This window comes from Macrotis lagotis, chromosome X (genome assembly GCF_037893015.1).
Source record: "Macrotis lagotis isolate mMagLag1 chromosome X, bilby.v1.9.chrom.fasta, whole genome shotgun sequence".
In the NCBI taxonomy this organism is placed as follows: Eukaryota; Metazoa; Chordata; class Mammalia; order Peramelemorphia; family Peramelidae; genus Macrotis; species Macrotis lagotis.
The window spans coordinates 694949089-694959510 of NC_133666.1; the positions used below are offsets into that span (position 1 = coordinate 694949089).

Genomic DNA, 10422 nt, shown 5'->3' on the forward strand with positions numbered 1-10422 from the left:
TTTCGATTATGATGCCACCTGCCAGTCCATCATTACTAGTCACATTTTGCCACTTTGACGCTTCAACCAAGGGTCTGCTTTCTTTAGGGCTAGGCATTTCTATGGCTGAATATAATAAAGACCCTTAAAGGTCTTTGTGGCAGACATGTTTAACAAATTGTCTGACTGGCTTACCAAGCCTACAAGGTCTTACTTTACACCTCAAAGTTGATGAGAATTAAGTAATAACATGAGAATTCAAGAGAGTAGTGTCTTCAGGGGTCAAATTCTAATGCATTACCACAACTTCAACCGGCAGCAAAATACCCAGAAAATGGACTCACAGGCTAAGAAAGCAGAAATGAAAATGGCCTCATTCAGGACTCTATTCACAAAGGAATAAGCAGCACTTTCCCAGTTGCTTCATTCATGAATTTCACTCAAGTACAAAGAGAAGCCCCCAAAAGGCAGTGACCGACTAATGAATATTGTATGTGTCCAAGACAGGCGATTCATTCATGAGAAATTCAAGACCATTCAAACCACCGGGGCCATTTTCATTTGAGCCTTACCAAAACAATCATTGCTCAACTAAGCCACTTAGTCCCTTCATTAGGATTTAGGTAGTCTGGGTGTCCTTAATACAACCAGATCATAAAATCATACAATTAGATCCACAAGGGATCTTAGTGATCGGAGTCCAAACCCCTCATTTTCAGATGAGAAGAAAAAGGTCCAGAGAGGGGAAGCCACTTTCACAAGATCGCCCAGCAATGTAAGGCAGAGTCAGGATTCAAACCCAGTCCTCAGACGTCAAACCCAGAGCTCTTTCCACTGAACCAGTGGTTTCAAACTCAAATTGAAATGGAGGCCATTAGTTGTGAACTGATCCAACCGTTCTGGAGAACAATTTAGAACTCTGCCCAAAGACAATCAAAATGTGCCTATCCTTTGACTCAGCTATATTACTGGGGAAAGCGCCCATGTGTAAAACTATTTACAGCAGCTCTTTTCTGTGGGGGCAAAGATCAGAAATTGATGGGATGCTCATCAAATTGGGGAATGGCTGAACAAGCTATGGTATATAATTGTGATATAATACTACTATGCTATAAGAAATGACAGGTTTCAGAAAACCTGGAAAAACTTACATGATTTTACCTGCAAAGTGAAGTGAGCAGAACCAGGAGAACACTAAACACAGTTACAGAAATTTTGTACAATGATTCAAAACAATTACAAAGGACTCATGATGAAAAGTGTCATCCATATCCACAAAAACAACTGAAGGAGTCTGAAAGCAGATTGAAGCATACTATTTTTCACTTTAAAATTTTTATCAAGGGTTTTTTTTTAATCTATATTTTCTTTCTTTTTTTTTTAAAGTTTTTTTGCAAGGCAATGGGGTTAAGTGGCTTGCCCAAGGCCACACAGCTAGGTCATTATTAAGTGTCCAATGCTGGATTTGAACTCAGGTACTCCTGACTTCAGGGCCAGTGCTCTATCCACTGCGTCAACTAGCCGCCCCTCTATGTTTTCTTTCACAAATAGAAGTGAGAGAATTTAATACTCAAAAATTTTTAAATGAAAATTAAAAATTGTTTTTACACACAATTGTGAAGATTACAGTGATTTTTTAAAAATTGTCTTTATATATAACTGAGGGAAATATTACTTAAAAAAACAATAAAAAAAGGAAAAAGAAGAGATGGGAGCCATTAAACCATAGACAGAAGGATCTCTGTAGTCACATAGGGACTTAGAAAATATTAACATTATCTGTGTTTTTATATGCTTTGCATCTATTTAATGGTATTGTTTTGACTATTTCCCAATTCCATTTTAATCTGGTACATTTGGAGACATTCTTTCACACTCTCTCTCTCTCTCTCTCTCTCTCTCTCTCTCTCTCTCTCTCTCTCTCTCTCCTCTTCTCCCCCACCCCTCTTTCTCTCCTGCCTTTCTTTTTCTCTCTCTCTCTCCCTCTTCTAACTCTTCTCTCCACCTTTCTCTCTTTATTATCTCTCTTTGTCTCTCCCAGATGTTATATTCTGTGTTATCTATTTTCAAATGTCAGTCCTGACTGAGTCTAATCTGCATGTAGGTTTTTGACTATAGATCTCTATCTGCATTTACATCCCAAGGTAGAGAGTCAAAACCACATTACTGGAAGGAAGACTAGTGAGCCCAGCCGCACCTTCGCCAAATATCTCCTCCCCATCACCTATCTGCCTGTGACTAATGCTGCAAAGTCTGCTAACTAACTAACTGGAACCAAGAATTAATGAGTGACTGCCCTCCCCACTCTTTTGGAACAGGGAAATAGCAGCAACTTTGAGCACAGATTAGCACACTAAGTTTCTAATCTCCCCTGTACTTTCTGTTTCTCCTCTAATCCCACTTGATAATAGCAAGAAGCCTGGATGGAGTCAGCATGTTCGCCCCAGCCTAGCCGTCTGCCGAGGAGGAGGATGAGGCTATGATCTTTCTGAGACAGCACTCTCATGGGACATCAAAAAGTCTGGGTTTCTGTCCAGGTGGGCCCCTGGGCATGTCCAAGGACAAAAGTTTCCTTTGCAGGAGGATGGTGGGGTGTAGCAACTCTGAAGGTCTGTCCATGAATCCTGGGGGAGTCCCTCAGGCTTCATCAGGGGGTCCAGGAAGTCAAAACCATTAACACACTAATAATAAAAACATTGCAATCTCTAACATAGTAAATGTGGATAACTATGACCCACATAAACAAAAGTTCCTTGGGGTCCTTGATAGTTTTTAAGAGTTAAGGCCTGACAACAAAAATGAGCATACCCTTTGATCCAGCAATACCACTACTGGGTCTATACCCTGAAGAGATGATGAAGAAGGGTAAAAACATCACTTGTACAAAAATATTCATAGCAGCCCTGTTTGTGGTGGCAAAGAATTGAAAATCAAGTAAATGTCCTTCAATTCGGAAATAGCTTAGCAAACTGTGGTATATGTATGTCATGGAACACTATTGTTCTATTAGAAACCAAGAGGGACGGGATTTAAGGGAAGCCTGGAGGGATTTGCATGAACTGATGCTGAGGGAGATGAGCAGAACCAGAAATACACTGCACACCCTATCAGCAACATGGGGGCGATGATCAACCTTGATGGACTTGCTCATTCCATCAGTGCAACAATCAGGGATAATTTTAGGCTGTCTGCAATGGAGAATACCATCTGTATCCAGAGAAAGAACCGTGGAGTTTGAACAAAGACTAAAGACTATTAGCTTCAAATTAGGAAAAAAAACCCTGTTATCTTATTATGTAATTTTGCTATCTCTTATACTTTGTTTTTCTTCCTTAAGGATATGATTTCTCTCTTATCACATTTAACTGAGATCAATGTACACCATGGAAACAATGGAAAGACTAACAGAATGCCTGGGGGGGGGGCAAGAATGGGGGGGGGGGTTGTGAAACTCAAAATAAATAAAATCTTTCCTAAAATGAAAACAGTTAAGGCCTGAGACCAAACAGTTTAAGAACTGCTGACACAGAGTGGGACATAAAGCTAAAAAGACCTGGATTCAAGTCCCACCTTGGACACAGATAGGCTGTGGGACCCTGGACAAGTCATTTACCCAATATGACCCCAGAAGACTTTCTAAGTTAAAAGGAAGGTGCAGACTTGCTTTGGAATAGGGATATTCCTCACCTTCACCTTCCCTCTATCAATAAAATTGTGGTTCTAGCCTCTATCCCAAAAAGGAGCTTGGAGATCATCTCTAAGACTCCCCACATTTTACAGAGAAGTATTCAGCCAAAGGAAGTAAAGTGAGTTCCCTACAGTCACACACACAGAAAAGAGCCAGGAATGTCACCACTGCTCCCAGTCTTCTACTCAAAAATGCAATCACACCTGGGTCCAGATGGGTCACCTGCAAGTTACTCAAAGTTCTCTGAGTCTCAGCTTCCTCATTTGTAAAACAGCAATAGAACACTTGCACTGTTATTATTTCAGGGAAAGTACTTGACAAGTGAGGAAAGTAAAAAATATAAATCTATAATAGTGGTAGCTTGACCCAGGTGCCCAATAATATGGGTACAGCCCCTGTGGGCAGGACTCTTCATCTCTCCCTTCTCTCTCCTCTTCCTCAATTTCCTCCTCATTCCCTGCTCTGGTCCCTTTCCTTTTCTTGCTTTCTTCTCTCTCTTCTTTTGGTCTGGGCACAGGCTGGTATCCATGGATATTGCTCAGTCTTGCTAAGCAATTCCTGATCTTTATGGACAAAGGATACCAGAATGTGCTGGCAGCTGAAGCAGCACCCCCAAGTGCATTGACTGCTCCTGTCAGACCAATAGAGGCCAGGTGGGTCCTGGATGGGTCATAGACTGATATGAGAACCCAATGAGAAACATTAATAAGCACCAACTAGGACCCAGACACCATGTGAGGGGCTTGTGATAAGAAGACACAAGGGCGGGGAGCTCACAGTCTACCGGCAGATGAACCAGTGACTTGGTGGGAAAGGCATCAATCCTAGAACCAGGCTTCCATCCTATCTCTTACATGTATTATGTACAAGAGTAAATCACTCCTCTACAATGGCCTCAGTTTCCTCACCTGTACAAGGACGGTGTCAGATCAGAAGGCCTCTGAAGTCCCCTGCAGCATTAGGCCCAGGATCCTAGGAAGAACTCCCAAAAAGTTACCAGGTCTTGGTCGATACAACTCCACCAAATTGGATGAATCACAGATGTAAATAAAACTGAAACTGAGTCAGTCAAGCTATAACAGTCAAAAAATGATGGGCAATACATTAGATTGCTTTCTGTTGGGGAGGGGGAAGGAGGGAGGGAGAAAAATGCAAAACTCAAAACCTTACCAAAAGAAAAATTGGTGAATATTACCATTGCATGTTGTTAGAAAAACAATAAATTTTTAAAAATTTAAAAATAATAATAATAAAGAACTGATGGGCAAGTTCCATATAAAAAGAAAAAGAAGGGGAGCAGCTAGGTGGCACAGTGAATAGAGCACCAGGCCTGGAATCAGGAAGACCTGAGTTCAAATCTGACCTCAGACACTTACTAGATGTATGATCCTGGGCAAATCACTCAATCCTGACTGCCTCCAAAATTTAAAAAGATGCATTAAAAAAAAGAAAAAGGCATAATATGTAAGAACAAGATCCATTCCCCTTAAGATAAATGGACCAAGTCAACCGACATGCTGTGGATATGATCAGAGAGTGCTAACAATTTTCTTTTTTTTTTCCCATTTTTTAAATCTATCTGCTCCTCCCACCATTCTCCCCACAATTCCACTAAGCAAATTTAAAAACCAGAAACCAATAAGCCAAATCTCCCCAAGGTGAAGCTATAGTCTGGTAAAAGAGACCCACATTTGCCATGTCCAAAACTGTCCCTCTCTTTCTGTAGTTTCTCACCTCTCTGACAGGAGGTGAGCAGTGTGGTTCATCTTCATTCTTTTCAATACTGCATTGATCTGTTTGTAAGTCTTTCCAACTAAATTTCCTCTGGGATGTTTTTATCACTGTATAAATTGTCCTAGATCTGCTAACTTTGCTCTACATCTGTTCACAGATGTCTTCCCCCTTTCCTCTGAAATTGTTTTTTAATCTCATGATACTCTTCTGTTACATCTGGACACACAACTTGTTTAGCCAGTTCCCTCTTAGGGAAGGCAGACTCTTAGTTTTCAGTTTGTGGTTATTACAGTTAGAGCTGCTACAAATATTTTTGTCTTTATGGATCCTTTCCCCTTTTTTTTGATTTCTTTATGGTAGAGGCCTGGTATTGGCCCAGTTGAGTCAAGGGGTACTTACAGACAGTTCACAGACTTTCTAAGGATAGTCCAAAACACCTTCCCACAATGCACTAGAAGAAAACCAAGTTCTGGATAGTCATATGAAAAAATGCGCTTTATCACATAGAATAAGATAAATGGAAATCAAAATAATGCTGACACTCTACCTCACAACCATCACATTGTCCAAGATGACCAAAAAATTAGATGATCGTGGTGGGAGGGGCTGAATGTAATTGAGTATAGTTGTACCATAACAAGGTGATTAAAAAGGGGCAAAGAACTGTCCCTTAAAACAACCGATACAGCATAAAGTGAGCAGAACCAGGAAAATAATTCCAAACCCCATATTTTTTGTAGAGGTAGGTATTTCCACCTTATCTTGCCTTCAACCAGCTCTCAATCCCAGCAGATGCCAACAGTCCTCCAAACCCCCACCTCAGCACCAGGCTGAATACAGACAAGGAGTCTTTGGCTTTTCCCTCTAGAATTTTCTCCAAATCCCACTGATTCCTCCTCCATCCACCCTCTGGATCCACTCCTTCCTCTTTATTCCTAAAGCTGCCTCCCCAGTTCAGTCTTTAAACTTATTTCTCTGCCTCCAAATTCTTCCCATTCCTGCCCATCCTACGTGCTATCAAATTAATCTTTCCAAAATACTGTTTTCATCATGTCACTCCTTAGCTTAAGAAAATAAGACAGTCCCTTATCACCTACTAGTTCCAATTCAGACTCTTAGCTTGGCATCCAAGACACTCCATTCACTGGCCCCTCCTTAATTTCATGGGGCTTAGGGCTAGAAGAGCTCTGAGAAGTCACTGAGTCCAACGTTTTCATGTTACAGATAAGCATGTGGCAAAGACGGGTTGTGAACCCAGGTTTCTAAATCCAAATTTAGTCTCCTTTCCACACTAGCTTGTTGCCCCACTTTTTGTTCCTCCTGAACCCAAGTTTTCTGCTCTTAACTGACCTCCATATAGGCCATGCTTCCATCCCTCAGGACTACACCATTCCCTATGACCCACCTCAATATAAATACCATCTATTCTCCAACAGTCAGCTCAGATTTCATTTCTTCTATGAAGCCTCCCCTGACTAGCCCAACCCACAACAATCCTTCCCTTTAGTGAATTCCAACAGAACATAGACTCTAACACAATATAATCACACACACACACACACACACACACACACACACACACACACACACACTTCAATTTGATAAACTTATACTAGAAGCCTTCTATGTACAAAAGCACCATGCTGCTCTGTGGACTGTTCTCTTCCACAAGGCATCCACCATACTTAGAATGAGTTTATTTAACATTAAACCTTAGAGGTCACTTTGCCCAGTAATTCTGAGGACACCACCCAGTGAGGTATAAGATTGAGAGATTCACACTCCACAAAATCGTCTACCAATGTTATGGAGGACAATGCCCAGAGACAGTGTCCTACACAAACTCCATGGAAGAACAACATGATGGAGGATATTCTGTCATTTGAATGGAACCCAAGATCATGACAGAAGCATCCACAGTGCAACTCACAGTCACTCAAAAAGGATCAGAGAAAGAAGGGCATGAAAAGGGACGCATACTGCCCAGCAGATGATGCAATCTGTTCCTTCCCCTCCCCTCAGGTCCTCTAGCATGAACCTATTACCCCATATTTTGGACCAGGGCAGCAGATAGGCAATAAGCTGTGCCCATCACCCAACAGGAGGAGTAAAGCAGGTTAGACTGTAGTGGAGAAACTGGCCAGTAATTCCAATGGCCTCAAGCTACTCTCTGATCCAAAGGCTCATCATCTTCATATCAACACTCTTCCAGTGATGTGACACGGAAGCCACTCAAAGAGCAATGAGAAGCCACACAGTAGGTGAAGACATGCACGTACAAAGTGTCAAAGAGTTGGGAGGAGAGAAGGAGGTGGGTAAATCTCAGAGGAAGTGACACCCATATCCCCCACATAGGAGGGCAGGGAATAATAGTTAATAAGTGCTTGGACCACTGACAGATTATATTAGAGGCAGTTCCTCCAGGCCAGTGGGTGGATCCTCTAAGAAGGATTCATGAAAACACTTGGGCAAAGATCACCGAGGTTAAAGCATGGATGGGCTGCAATCTGCACCAGAGGAGGGAGTAGCTCTTTCAGTGACATCACAGACCCAGCAGTCCCGAAGTGAATACAGACATATATGTAAGACTAAACACACAGTAGGTCCTCCATCAAAACTCAAGGCCTAATGACCAGGGTGGCAGAACCGTGTTGAATTCTACCCCCCTCCCTCTGTCAGGAAGCTCATTTGCTCAGATTTGACCATCTCCCAAATCGGTATCTCTAGCCCTGGCTCTCACTGGCGTGTCTTCCAGGATGTCAGTGGGACATCTGAACTTTCACATGTCACAAGTCAAGGTCTCTCCATCTACTAAACTCCCTCAACTTCTTTGCAATTTCTCTATCTCAGCCCCTAGCACCGTCTTCCTCCATGTTTCCCAAATGAGAGAACTTCAGATTCTCTTTGCTTAAAAGTTAATATCTAATGTCCCACACAATCCTAGAGAAGCTTAAAATATTGCCACAGACATTCCCTTTCTGGCCCTGACGGAGCTTCCAAAGGCCTCCTCCAAGCAACCCAAAATGCCTTCCTCTTTAGTCCCCACTCAGATCTGGATGCAGCATTCTATATAATCCCTGTGTTCAAAAATTCTGTGATGCAGGGCGGGGGTAAAAACTGAAACGACCAATTCCTTTATCATTTTCAAATCAATGGAATAAAATTATGTCATGTGAAAGGCGGACAAATGTGTTCCAATAAGCCTTGGGAAAGTGACTTAGAAGAGAAGTATGGAATGTGATTGGGAAATGTTTCACAAAATAGAAACATAACACAAGAGCGATACTGTAAACCTGCGGTTTTCGGAATCTGCTGCTCAGATAACGCTTCGAATTGCATCCCACTCTTAGTCCAAAAGATGAACATCATCCCCGTCATCCCCATCAATCGCACTATTAGTGTGCGGGGCGCCGCCCGCGGCCTTTAGTCACAATTGGCCCTTCGGTCCTCAGCAGGCCGGGAGGCCGGGCCCTGACGGCCTCCATGGGCCAGGTGAGACACAAGGGCGAGGCTCGGGGCCTTGACCAGGGTCACCCCGCGCCCGGGTCTGGGCTCCCGCCGGGGTCGCTGGTGCCCGGGCTCGCCCTCTGTCCGTGATCTGCCCGTTAGGGCGCGGGGGCTTCGTGCACGCTCGGGGAGGGGGTCCGGGGGGCAGCACCGGGAGGGGGCGGGGCCGGGCCGGGACCCCCAGGGCGGCCCCCGCGCCGGTCCTGGGCCGGCTTCGAGGCCGGGCGGGGCCCTCTGGGCCCGGTTTCACCGATTCCTTATTTATTCAGTCCCGGGGGAGGGGCCAGGCACGTGACGCAGCCGTCCCGCGCGGAGGGAGAAGGCACCGGCCGGGGTGCCCGGCGGCGTGCCCGGCCCGGCCTGCCCTGGCAGCGGGGGCGGCGGCGTGCCGGTGACGTCACCCGCCCCGCCCTCACCGGAAGCTCCCGCCGCCGGGCCGCCGGAAGTGCCCTCCGAGAGCGCGGGAAGCCTTCCGCCCTCCGGGGGCCCCGGGCCCGCTCCAACGCACCCCTCCTCCCCTCCCTGGCGCCCCGACCCAGAGCTACCCACCTGTGGCCGCGCCCCCGCCTGACAGTTCAAGGCCCGGCTCCGCGCGGACCGCTGCGCATGCGCGCCGCTCGGAGCCCAAAGCCGCTCCCGGACGGCGGAGGGGGCGGGTCTGGCGCGCGCATGCGCGCCGGCTAGCGAGCCATTGCAAAGAGGGAGGGGCCTCCTCCTGCCCCCCCGGGACCGGAAGCTCCCGCCCGGAAGCGGCGCCCGCCGCGCCTCGCTGGAGCCCGCGAAGCCCCTCCGCCCGGCAGCCCGTGACGAGGCCCGGGCGCGAGCTCCTGCCCGGCTCGCAGAGGCCTGGGCACGGGGTGGGGGGCGTGCCGCCTTCCAGCTCCAGGCGCGGGCCCGGGCGTGTGCGGGCCGCTGGGCGGCGCCGGAGCACGTGACACCGCCTGGCGCTGTGGCCTTGGGCACGTCACGCCACCCTGCCCGCCGCCTGCCATCCCGAGGCGTGCCCCGATCGTGCCCGGCCGCCGGCCCGGATGGCCCTGGAGGAGGGCGCGAGGTGACCTTGGAGAGCCAAGGCCCAGCATCCTCACCTGGCGTTTCCCTGCCCACCCGCCCCCCAAGAAAGCCATCTCGCACCAACCCCCCCAGATTGCCTCGGATTTAGTTTGTCTCTCCGTGGCCCACCCCGAGGCTCGCACAAAGCAGGGCGCCCCGTGTTGTTTTCTACTTTTCTTTGTATGTCAGCAGCTAGCAGGCGCTTTCCAAAGATTTATTGTCAAGGACGGAGGAAACGTACCAGTGCATGGATGATAATAAACCATTATTTAATAGTGACTATTTTACCTTTTATACTTTAGAGTGCTGCATTCACTTTAGGTTTTTTGCAAGGCAACTGGGGTTAGGTGGCTTGCCCAAGGCCACACGGCTAGGTCGTTATTAAGTGAGATCGGATTTGAACCCAGGTCCTGCTGACTCCAAGGCCGATGCTTTATCCACTACACCACCTAGCCGCCCTG

The 10422-nt window shown here is 46.4% G+C and overlaps 1 protein-coding gene across 3 annotated transcripts in view; it reads right to left on the reverse strand.

Annotated features, from left to right (window-relative positions):
• GNB1L (G protein subunit beta 1 like) overlaps positions 1 to 9541 on the reverse strand; it is a 151816-nt gene extending 142275 nt beyond the window's left edge. For 2 of the 3 annotated variants that reach the window (XM_074206493.1, XM_074206489.1), the window contains exon 1: positions 9458 to 9539. The gene's annotated coding sequence lies outside the window, so the exon portion shown is untranslated. Of the gene's footprint in view, positions 1 to 9457 lie in introns of all 3 variants that reach the window. The other variant, XM_074206494.1, reaches the window with a different exon arrangement.
• Positions 9542 to 10422: the final 881 nt, after the last annotated feature.